Below are 13,244 nucleotides of genomic sequence, written 5' to 3' on the forward strand. Positions count from 1 at the left end.
TATTTCACCTGAGTTATTTACATGTATTGACAGGATTAGTGGATTAAAAGTTATTAAACATTACACATCAGGAGGTGCTTTGGATTACGGTTTTGGTATCTGGGGGTTAACACGTAGATAGATACTTTATTAATCCTGCTGTTCTCTTGTATATTCATGGGTTTTGTTGTTTTAGTTGCATATCACCTGGCCACCGTTAAGGGGGGGGGGGGACTAATAAAACTTACTTGTGAAAAACTAATTAGACTGTGATCAACAGTTTTGTTAAACAAAAATATATATATTTTTTAATATTATCTCCATGTCGTTAGTAATGACTATAGTATTAGAATATGATAAAATGTGAGAAAACATCAGATTAGCTGCATTAAAAAAAATTTTATTTCATAGTTTTCACACAGTATATCACTGTTATTGTGTTTTTAAACACATCTTTCTTTGCTTCAGAAGTTAAACACGTGGTGTCTAGCTGCGTGGACATTTTTGTAACTCCATAAAGAATAGGTTCATTGAAAAAATTGCAATCACATTGTTTTTTCATGCCTAATAAAAACACTCAAAAATCTTGATTAAGGTTCTCATAATTCATGCATCAAAGGGTTAATTTTGATTGCAGTAAAACAGGGGTGTAAAACTCATTTTAGTTCAGGGGCCAGATTCAGGTAATTTGGTCTGAAATGGGCCGGACCAGTAAAATAATAACAATTATATATAAATAATGTCAACTCCAAACTTTTCTCTATGTTTTAGAGCAAAAAAGTTAATTTACATCATGAAAAGGTTTACATCTACAAACTCCTTTAAAAGATGTGAACAACATGAACAAACTGAAAAAAATAAGTGTAATTCTAACAATATTCTGCCTCAGTTTATCATTTACACATGTACATTAGAACTTACAGATCACAGTGGATCTACAAATACACAAAACATTGAGTAACAGGCAGATTATTGTTAAAAATGTACTTATCTTAAGACATTTCAAGTTATTTGCACTTTTTGCAAAATTATACTTTGTTTTAATGTAAATACATGAAAATATTTACATTTACAAAGAAACATTTGGAGTTGTCATTATTTATGTTATTATGATAGTATTTGACTGGTCTGACCCACCTGAGATTGAATTGGTCTGAATGTGGAACCTGAACTAAAAGGATTGTTAATATCTTCAGTGTCATTTTTGCATTCACAAATTCATCCCAAGGGCTGGACTGGACCTTTTGGCGGGCCGGATTTGGCCCCCGGGCCGCATGTTTGACACCTGCACAGTAAAACAAAGAAAAATTTGAGGTCGTCATTTTTTACATATTATGCTTCTGTTTTACTGGTCCGGCCCACTTGAGATCATTCATTCATTTTCTGAACCCACTTTATCCTCACTAGGGTCATTTGGAGCCTATCCCTGCTACATAGGGGCAAAGGCAGGGTACACCCTGGACAAGTTGCCAGTTCATCACAGGGCTGACATATAGAAACAATCACTCTCACACCTACGGGCAATTTAGATTAACCAATTAACCCATTAGTGCATGTCTTTAGATGGTGGGAGGAAGCCGGAGTACCCGGAGAGAACCCCCGCAGACAACATGCAAAGTCCACATAGAAAGGTCCCACCCCCGTCGACTGGTGTTGGAATCGAACCCAGGACCTTCTTGCTGTGAGGCAAGAGTGCAAACCACTGCACCACCCCACTTGAGGTCAATTTGGGCTTAATGTGGCCCCTGAACTAATGAGTTTGACACCCCTGGTCTACATCAGGGGTGGCCAACCCTGGTCCTGGAGAGCCACAATCCAGCATGTTTTAGATGTTTCCCTCTTCCTGAACACCTGATGGTCATTATCAGGCTTCTGCAGAGCTTGATAGGCTTATCATTTGACTCAGGTGTGTTGGAAGAGGGATACATCTAAAACATGCTGGATTGTGGCTCTCCAGGACCAGGGTTGGCCACCTCTGGTCTACATCAGGGGTGTCAAACTCATTTTAGTTCAGGGGCCACATTCAGCTAAATTTGATCTGAAGTGGGCCGGACCATTAAAATGACATAATATAGAAAAAATGTCAACTCCAAACTTTTTTCTATGTTTTAGAGCAGGGGTCTCAAACTCAGATCCTCGAGGGCCGGTATCCTCCTGCATGTTTTGGATGTATCCCTCTTCCAACACACCTGATTCAAATGATAATCCTATTATCAAGCTCTGCAGAAGCCTGATAACGACTGTCAGGTGTGCTGGAGGAGGGAAACAACTAAAACATGCAGGATACCGGCCCTCGAGGATTTGAGTTTGAGATCCCTGTTTTAGAGCAAAAAAGTAAATTTACATTATGAAAACGTTTACATCTACAAACTATCCTTTTGAAAGATGTGAATAATATGAACAAACTGAAAAAAGTGTAATTTTAATATTCTGCCTCAGTTTATCATTTACACATGTATATTATAACTTACAGATCACAGTGGATCTACAAATACACAAAACATTTAATAACAGGCAGAATATTGTTAAAGTTGTACTTACTGTAATGAGTCTAGTACAGAGGCTGAACCCAAATGCAAGACCGATAGACAGACGTGAAGTCGAGTGTGTTTATTGAACGTCATCACAAGAGAAAAAGGCACAACACAGAATAGTTAGTGAATCTGATGACGCCGAGTTCGGGGCTTGACGTCTGGGCCGTGAATGGGGACAGCAGGTGGCCAGCGTGGCCGAGCTGATAAAAACCTAACGGAACCCCGACTAGGAAAAAGCAAAGGGATGTCAAAAAACAGTCCAGGACATACACGGGGAGGCAAAATGACAAGCAACGGAACATGAGGGACAGGCAAAAACTCACGGTCAGTAATCCAGGCAAAGGGTCGATACACAGGTAACCGTTGGAGGCTGAGGTAATCAGGGGGAAGGCAGAATCGGAAGTCAGATGAACGAACCAGGTCACAACAGACGAAAAGGCAGAATCGGTGGTCGGTAGACAAAAACGGGTCTCAAAGAGCAGACAGAGTGACAGGATCCAAAAAACGCTGGTGAGTAAGCACACGAAGGTAGCAAAGAAACAGGGGAAGACACAGGGTTTAAATACACAAGAGGGCGGGAAGATAATCAGACACAGGTGGAACAATCAAGGAGGGGAAGTAAAGACACCAGACATGACACATGAGGGAAACTTAACAAAATAAAACAGGAAATGACAGACAAAACAGAAAAGACAGACAAAATCCAGACAGTCTGGGAGCAGACATGACACTTACTTCTCTTAAGACATTTCAGGTTGTTCATATTTGTTCAGGTTATTCACATTTTTTGTGAAATTTTAATTTGTAATTGTAAATATTTTCATGTATTTACACTAAAACAAAGAAAAACATTTGGAGTTGTCGTTATTTTTATGTTATTATGATAGTATTTTACTGCTCCTGCCCACTTGAGACTGAATTGTTCTGAATGTGGAACCTGAACTAAAAGAATTGTTAACCTCTGTAGTGTAATTTTTGCATTTCACAAATTCATCCCAAGGGCCAGACTGGACCCTTTGGCGGGCCGGATTTGGCCCCCGGGCCGCATGTTTGACACCTGTGCTCTACATGAATGAGCACAGTCTGCCACTGTAGGTCCAGGCTGCAGTTCCCCGTCCCACCGGCAGAGGGCGCCCTCCCCCCTCTGTGTGTTCCTGCTTCGGCATGCAGCAGCCCGGTCACAGGCAGCAGTGTCAGGAACTCCAGCAGTTCCGCTCCGTATATTTCCACTGACCATTCGCTTCGGGGATTCCTTCATCCCAGTCCGAGCTGCCGGTCGGTCTGTCCGGACGGGACCTGTCCGTCCACCCTCCTCCATCCAGCTGTTGGTCCTCTCCTGTCATCCAGCTGTGCTCCGCTTCTGCATCTGGGAAGGTCAGGTCGTTTTTGAATCCGTGGACCTGTCAACTTTTACATGCTTCAGTCCTTCTCCTTCTCACCAGCCTTTCATCACCGGGAGTCTGTCGCTGCGTTCCGTGGTAAGTGTTCAGCCGGTGTTTTCATGTGAGGTGCGTCCTTCAGGAGACAACACTGCATGTCCAAGGTGTGGACATGGACAGAGCTGTGGTCAGGCCAGGGGTCTGGACATGGAAGCACACTGACAGCAGCCTGCAAGGAAGGAAGGAAGGTCATCCACACCATACCTGATGTGTCTGTTATTTTACACATACTGCCTGATGCTTAACCCTTTACAGTTCACTCATAGAAATACTCTGAAATTCAGCATTTCAACCTTAGTGTGTTATTAGAGGATCTATTAAGACTTTATTACTTTCGTGAAATGTTTAAAAAAATGTTATTGTTGCATAGAAAATCAAGGTCAATGAAGTTACTATATTCGCTTCCTTACAATTATGTGGCAAAAAAAAAAAAAAAAATCCAAGAAGTAAATGTAGAAAATAAAAGAAAAAAAAACATGTAAAGTGAAAAGGACATCACTTTTAGAACATTAGACCAACATAAGTGCTGATCCAGACACCTTCACATTAAGGGTGTAAGAAAATATCGGTTTTGCAATACATCGTGATATTTCATTTCACAATACTGTATCGATATTAAAAAGTACTGTATTGATATTTTCTAGATATTTATTCAAATGCAGATATTGTGGAGGTTCACTTTAGTTTTTTAGTTTTCCTTCTTTGTTTATATTTTATTTATTATTATTTCACACTCTTTTATTAAATAATGTTGGTTCCTTTTTTGGGATTGCACTAAAATACTGTTCTGATGTTAGTTCTGAACTAACAGAATATGAACATGTGAACAGGATCTTAAACTGTAATGTCTGTAAAACATCATTTAAGTTTTAACACAGGAAAATTTTGTGATATAGCATTAGATCCTGTTCTGATCGAATAAAATGTGTTCAGTATTTGTGCAGATTTCTGGTGTAATTTAATTCTTCCAGGAAATAATCATTTTAAAAGAAACAAAACCAATAAAAAATGGTCTTTTTTAACAGTACAGTGATATATCATGATATATCGTATCGTGGTCCTAGTATTGTGATTTGTATCATATCGCCAGATTCTTGTCAATACACACCCCTAGTCAACATTAGGGGTGTGTATTGACAAGAATCTGGCGATACAATACAAATCACAATAGGGTCACGATACAATATATCACGATATATCATGATACTGTTAAAAAGGCAATTTTTTGTTTGTTTCTGTTTTTTTAAAGATTATTTCCTGGAAGAATTGAATTACACCAGAAATATGCACAAATACTAAACACATTTTTATTCGATCAGAACAGGATCTAATGCTATATCACAAAATTTTTTATAATTCTCCTAGTTTCCAAAGGGACTAACATCTGCCTCTGACAGTAAAAAGTGCTTTTAGGATGCTTCAAATAACCATTTTTTTTGATAAAACAGTGTTAAATAATAATAAGATATAAACAATAAAGAAAAACAAAAAACAAAAATGAACCTCCGCCATATCTGCATTTGAATAAATACCTAAAAATATCGATACAGTACTTTTTAATATCGATACAGTATTGTGAAATGAAATATCGCGATATATTGCAGAACCTATATTTTCTACCACCCCTTGTCCACATCCACATTATCCCTTTGAACATCATTCCTTACATTAGTACCATTACTTCATGGTACCGAACAAAGCAGGTACACTCACTGTTCATGCAGAAGTTGCTGTCACTGTCTTGTAATGTATGTGGAAATTACCAAATACAGTCACTTGCCCGATAAAAGGTTAAATATCAGATAATAGCTTCACCCACTACATCTAAACATAGGGACATTCACTCATTCCAAAGGGACATCACTGTCATTTTTAAACTTACATGTTTTTCCAAAATAATTGCACTACATGTACAAATCAGTATAAAACACACATTTCAGTCACTTCATGTTTGTCCAGTTTAACCTTCTGGAATATGCAGTTTCATCTTACTGGTTGCTTCATCTCCTTCAACCTCATCCCCCAGGGGTCGAGGACGTTATTTACATTCATGAGCTGCTTCAGTCCGTGCATTGCATAATAGCCCAATCACAATGGAGTCTGCACATCCCACTCACTGCTTGCCAAACTTTTGGTCTCGGGGACTCCCAGTAGTCCCTCAGAGGGCTGTTGATGAAATGCCAGCTAAACGGAAATAGATTTGATGGTGGAGTTTTGTTGCTAAGGTGGATAAAACAGCTATAAGATTAATTTGGCTGAAAAACATGTTCTATAAATTCAAAACACACCTTTACTCAAATGGTGTACTTTGGTTAACCCATAAAGACCCAGTGTTACTTTTGTGGCAGTTCCCAAATGATTTCCTCTATTTTGAACCTTTTTTCAATGGATTTATCACCATTTATTATAATATTATGTTCTGTATTTTGCATTTTTAAGTATTAATCAGGTTTCTCCCATGTTTAATGTACTGATCATGTAGTTATCCATAAAACCTCTGATTAAAATTGAGGTTTATTATATCAAAAACAGAGAAAACAAAAAAAAAAGTGAGTTTTTTTTAGTAAAATCTATCATTAACTGAACATAAACCAAGTGTGTCCATCCACTGTCATTAATCCAACTTCACGGGTTTTACTGGTGAATCAATGTTGCAGAAGAAGACAGTGTTTCCATGGTAACTATGGAGCCTCTGAAAGTCCAAATGGGTCATATCTGATGACCATGAAAAGATGAAAAACTGCATTTTACACCAATTATTTACAGGTATTGATAAGATTAGTGGATCAACAGATGTTAAACATTTTAGATCAGTAGATGATTTTGGTCAATGGTGGATGTTTGGGTCTTTATGGGTTAATATGTTATTGTTCTAATGTCCTGTCAATAATAATAATAATAATAATAATAATAATAATAATAATAATAATGGATTAGATTTAAATAGAGGTTTTCTACGAAGGCATACTCAAAGCGCGTACAGTGGATCCATTTTTCGTTCACTCACACATTCTCACCGGTGTCACTGGTTTCACTGGTTTCCCTCCAGAGGCAGTGTACCAGTTCATTGGATGTATTTTGATGACAGGCCTGTGGTTTGCTGTCTTTCTATAGCCTGTGGTGCAGCAGGTCTCCTCCCATGGTTTGGACGCTCAGAGCTCTGTAATCTGCCTCAACCACAGCACCACCACCCAGATTCATCTCTCGGAGTAAAAATGACACAAAATCCAGCTGGGCACTTCGTGGAAAAAAAAAACAAAAAAACACACACACAAAAAAAAAAAACAAAAAAACACACACACGTGCCCTGTTGGACAGTTTGGATCATGTCCCTGTAGAGCAGAGGTCCACGGTTAAAATAAAATATAACTGTAAGGTCTTCAGGTCCAACATGTTGTAGCCACAAGTGCATTTTGAAAGAAGCCTTCTATAGCAGTGCATTCACTCAGTCTTCACAAAGCAGTAGTTTTCCTTGAATAACATCAGCTTCTCTCTATATTGGATTAAGAGTGAGTTTTTAAGCAATATACACTTTTATCAATAAAGTTGGAATAATTTAGTTTTCAGACACATTCTTCTTTTTATTCCTACTTATCCACATCAGTAATTACTTTTGATCAGGTGTAATGATTTCATACTGAGTTCCAGTTCCAGTTTATCTATCAAGAATAAATCACAGTGTCACAATCATTTCATGAGAAGAGCAAAGAATATTTTTATTCCAACTTTATAGGAAACTGAGTAGTTATATCTTTTATGCTTTCAAAAGATTTAGTGTCTCCCTGACATCTTAACTATCAGTCTGACACAGTTTCAAGGAGTATTTTCACAATTTTTCTTTATTCTTTTCTGTTTTTTTTTTTTTTTTTTTACTAATGAGCTTTCTGGCTAATAATTCCATCAGAGGGTAAGATGTCTATTCTCTAGTGCATAAGATTTAGAGGGATTAGGAGGATGTAGTTGCACAAAAGGAATATAATATTCATGATTATGTTTTCATTCACAAAATCACACAGAAAAAAGCATCGTTGTGCTTTGGTTGCCTTAAACTGTTCAGTTTTTATTGTATCTACAGAGGCAGTGTGTTGACTCTATAGAGGAGGGATGAACAGAATTCCTTTTTCTATTGTGTAACAGTTGGCATCCAGTTAAGCTGCATTATTGTCACGTATGTTTGACTATGGACCAGAGTTAATATTCCTATAGTTAAAAAGCCAAGAATAGTCAAAATCAACACCAACTCTAATGAGGGGCTTTTGCATTGATGGTGGCCACCTCAGGGCAGGGTGAGGGGAGGGGGATTCAGCTGGTAGCAATAAAAAAGACATTCATTGCAGATAATGTCACATACCTGATGCAATTCTCTTGGTTGAATCATCACTGCAAAATATGTAATTGCGTTAAAAATAGTTCTATCTTTGTTCAAACCCTCCCCCCTCTCAAAAAAAAAAAAAAATTTGCGCACATCTACAAATATGTGATGTCATGTCTAGGGGTGTTAGAAAATATTGGTTCTGCAATATATCACGATATTTCATTACGCAATACTGTATCAATATTGAAAAGTACTGTATTGATATTTTTAGGTATTTATTTAAATGCAGATATGGAGGAGGTTCATTTTTGTTTTTTGGTTTTCTTTATTGTTTATATCTTATTCATAATTATTTAACACTATTTTATTAAATAATGGTTATTTGAAGCATCCTAAAAGCACTTTTTACTGTCTGAGAGAGGCAGATGTTAGTTCCTTTATTGAGATTGCACAAAAATAATGTTATATTAGTTATGAACTAATAGAATATGAACATTTGAGCAGGATCTTAATCTGTAACATCTGTAAAACATAATATAAGTTTTAACACAGGAACATTTTGTGATACAGCATTAGATCCTGTTGTAAACAAATAAAAATGTGTTTAGTATTTGTGCATGTTTCTAGTGTAATTAAATTCTTACAGGAAATAATCATTTTAAAAAAAGAAACAAACAAAAAAATTGCCTTTTTAACAGTATCGTGATATGTTGTGATATATCGTATCGTGAGAGAGGCAGATGTTAGTTCCTTTGTTGAGATTGCACAAAAATAATGTTATATTAGTTATGAACTAATAGAATATGAACAATTGAGCAGGATCTTAATCTGTATTGTCTGTAAAACACAATTTAAGTTTTAACAGGAAAATTTGGTGATATAGCATTAGATCCTGTTGTAATCAAATAAAAATGTGTTTAGTATTTGTGCATATTTCTGGTGTAATTCAATTCTTCCAGGAAATAATCATTTTAAAAAAAGAAACAAACAAAAAATTGCCTTTTTAACAGTATCATGATATATTGTGATGTATCGTATTGTGATCCTAGTATTGTGATTTCTATCGCATTGCCAGATTCATGCCAGTACACACCCCTAGTCATGTCTCTATAACTAACACTCAGAGATAAAGAGGTGTGGGGTTATGTAGTCTGAGTATCACAGGTGAAGTGGTCGACATGTCATAACTTCTTAAATATTGGCCCTGTTCCTTTAGATCCACAGCCCACTACTGCTGTACATCACAGTCTGACATCCCATTTTTCATTGCTTGACAGTTTAGGACTGTGGTATTTTATTTTTGGCCTCCATCCACAGTATGGACCAGTCAGTATTCAGTCACAATGAGCTCCTTTTATCCTTCATGTCTCTCTCTGTGCTGAAATACAAAGTTCCAGATGTGTAGATTGGAGCTGCCACTTCAACCTCAATGACGCTGTTTATCCTGTGACTTCATTTCATGACCGTGACAGGATGATGGGTGGAGGTGATGGATGCCGTAAATGGAAACAAAAGAGTTTGCCATGTTGAAGATGTGGCTTGTGTGTTCCTCTTCCTGCTCATTCTGGTGTTTCCCTGCTATTTGTGCTGCGTGGGAGAGAGAGCAAACGCAACAGTCTGCTTACAGTGTTATGTGTTGGATGCAAAACATGCAAAGGGTAAAAAAGTTAGGAAAAAAAAGAGTAAAAAGTTTCCTGTAATGAAACAAGTCGCTGTTTATACGAGCCTTTAGTACATGCATTGTGTGGAATGTCTCATTTTCTTGTCAATTTGTCCCTGGTTAACAGCTAAGCCTTGTCCAGGTGACAGTCTTTATTAACCCAGAAGGTTCTAATAAATGGTGCTGTTGTCATTTGTTAATATCAAAGAGTCTGGCTGGTAGGAATGTGGAGTGAACATTATTAAGAATCAAATTAAAAACACTGACGGCTGCCATGATGACCCACGCTGAGAGAGACCTCCACCCGAGCCACGCTGCACTGGCACACAGACGCACCATATATGGACACGAGTGGTAGTAAAACGGAGAAGGCCAGCTTAAACTGTCTGCAGTGGATAGAGAGGGAAAACGCTGGACATTTGCCACCTCATAACTTCAGGCAGTGTGAACTTGGCTAACATATTTCTAGGACACACATTTTTTTTTTTGTCTTTATTGAACCAGACAGGGTGTGCTAAATGTGTGATCAGTTTTCAACTCTCTTCCAGGCTTTTTTTTTTTTAATCTTGGTTTCAGCTTTAATCACTGTAACACAATACATTGGATTAGCAGGTTAGGATCTACTTTTTTTTCCCACAACAGAGACACGGCATCCTGTCTCGATGTTAAAAGATATAGAGAGACATCAAAGAGTGTAAGCGATCAGACAGTTGGAGCCAGTAGTTTTGGCAACGTTAACTTCACTGGCAGAACCGTACAAAAATACAGAAGGGTCAAAGTAGATGTCTGAAACGTCAGGTAAACACTAGGGATACACCAATACCACTTTTTTCCAGACCGAGTACAAGTACAAGTACTTACGTTTGAGTAGTTGCCGATACCGAGTACCGATATGAGTACTTAATAATACCATTCCAGTTCTTAGCTCCTTTTGTAAATGTGCTTTATTGTCGTTGTCATTAGTCTGACTGGAACAAGGTGCTGCTACTGACATTTAATGTGGTGGAATGAGCATTTGTCAATCAATCCAACAGGGGGCGCTGCTCTTAATTAACTGTGCTGGACAAATACCATGAAGAAGAGTAAAGTTTTATGAAGAAGAAGAAAGTCAGTAATAACAAACATGGAGACGACAGAGGTAACACTAATGTGGATACCTATGTTGCAGCATTTTCGCTGGTAAGGTTTAAAAGCAAAGCTTCAGCAGGTTGAGAAAAGAGAAATGAGCGATAAGTTTCATTTTCACCTCCACTCCGTACCCCCATAGTATTATAAGTAGCCCAGTTTACGCAGTTCTGGTTGTAGTTATTGTCACCATTATAATTGTCTCCATGGTTGTTGCTGTTTGTATTGTTGATACTTTCTTGTGAGGGTCTTCTCCACCTTCTTCTCTCTTGTTCTCTCCCCTTCTTCTACCCCCCCACCCCCACCCCCCATGTCAGGTCCGGCATCGAAATGTGGTTCAACAAAACTCATAATAAACACAGTAGAATATCAAAGGGCGCTTCATATACTTTATGAAGTTACCCTTGGCAAAGCAAATTTGTTCAGCACCAAAAGGAACCAGACTACCATTCTACTGTTAGAACGCTGGACAAGACAAGTAGGGAAAAAAAAAAAAAAAAGTAGTGTGAGATACTCCCTGGTAAAATGTCCAAATAAAAGAGGTTACACAAGCAAAGGTGTTAGAAAAATGGGCAATGATGACTGGGAGTACAGTTGGTGTCGGCTGCTGCCTTATCGGTACAGACAGCTGCCTGTCAGCCAGCTGAGCCCAATTAGAAGAAAAAAAATAAAATAAATAAATAAATAAAAATAAGTAGAACGGAAATCAGCCGAGCCCTGAGTAGTTGTCGTATATCTGTCAGTAGTTTTTCTCTAACTCACACAGTTGCACTTTGAACAGATCCTCCACCTCCACGGTTCCTGGTGGTATTCTTCATCTGGGTACGCATCTGCCAGCCCCTGGAAAACGGATGGAATGTACACAGAGGACGGACAGAATGCTCCATCTGTATCTGTCTGTGTCTTTAACGTTACTTGCAGTCAGCGTTACTTTTATCACCATCATTTATTTTGAAAAATCTCCACATTCTTCACACTCCCCACACATGATTTCACCACCGTGTACCTGCTGCACTGAACTGTGAATGTCACGCTGCCTTAAGTGGCATTAGATTACTTTTACAAGTACGAGTACAAGTACACACGCTGAGTATCGGAGCTGGTGCCTGATACTGGTATCAGAATCAGTGCATCCCTAAATCCCATGATTTAACATTATATATGTTCACCTAACTTCATTTAAGACTCATGGACATTGTAAACTAACAAAGTCATCAGTATTTTAGAAACTGACTGCTACACTGTTGTTCCACTGCTCTAAAACACTTAAATCTACAGTTGCAGAAAAAATTAATAGACCATCGAAAATCATCAGAAACAATGGATATGCAATCATGTGACTAAAACAGACAGAAAAGAAAACATGGAATGCCTAAAAGCACTGTTTTTGTCAGTACAGTGCCATAGATAGTGATGTAAAAACTGAAGTGATTTTGGTTATTATCAAGAAAACATGGAAAATGTCTAGATATCAGCTCTGAAATTACACTACTATGAGCTATTTTTGTTTTTATCATTATATTTGTCCAAACAAATGTACCTTTACTTGTACCAGGCATTAAAATGAACAAGAAATTGAAGAAAACAGGGGTGGTCTGATAATTTTTTCTGCGACTGTGTAACCAAAAATCTCAGCGCAGACCACTTCCAATTAATTGACCTAGATTTCAGAGACATCTTGTGATCCTCATTAGTGGGTAGATTTTGCCAAGTGTGTAAGACGACCTAATTATTGTAACAGAGTGCCAGTATTTTTGTCAATATAAGGAGGGAATTTATCAGCAAATTTCAAACCTCTGGTGAAGGCCATTAGATATGAGTCAAAACACAAAAATGGTCCATGAGGACATGTAAACAAGATGTACAAGACTGTAATCAGTGTGTCAGTCATGAAGCCACATGAACATAAACACACATACTAAGTTCCCAGTTGTCCTAAAAGAAGTCAAAATGTTAGCATGATCTGTGTAAGAGTTATACTGTGAGGGAACTAGGTGTGTTCATGGGCTCATTGACAGTGAAGGTGAGTTATGAGTGGTAGTCAGCAGCTCAATCTGCCACAAATTCAAGCCTAGTCAGCTCCTGATTAAACATTAAGTTTAGTGAAGAAATGTGGCCAATATCAAGAACGACAAGTAGAGTTTTATATGTTTGACAGTTTTTCCACAACATGTTCCTGTAGTATTTTCAAG

At 37.8% G+C, this 13,244-nt stretch overlaps 1 protein-coding gene across 3 annotated transcripts in view; it reads left to right on the forward strand.

Annotated features, from left to right (window-relative positions):
• Window positions 1–3,710: 3,710 nt before the first annotated feature.
• The window catches only part of rerg (RAS-like, estrogen-regulated, growth inhibitor), a 49,005-nt gene continuing 39,471 nt past the window's right edge, over window positions 3,711–13,244 (forward strand). The window contains exons 1-2 of one of the 3 annotated variants that reach the window (XM_030150762.1): window positions 3,711–3,991; window positions 7,067–7,072. The gene's annotated coding sequence lies outside the window, so the exon portion shown is untranslated. The other 2 variants (XM_030150761.1, XM_030150763.1) reach the window with 2 other exon arrangements.

The sequence above is a fragment of the Sphaeramia orbicularis genome, chromosome 12, assembly GCF_902148855.1.
Source record: "Sphaeramia orbicularis chromosome 12, fSphaOr1.1, whole genome shotgun sequence".
Taxonomy (NCBI): Eukaryota; Metazoa; Chordata; class Actinopteri; order Kurtiformes; family Apogonidae; genus Sphaeramia; species Sphaeramia orbicularis.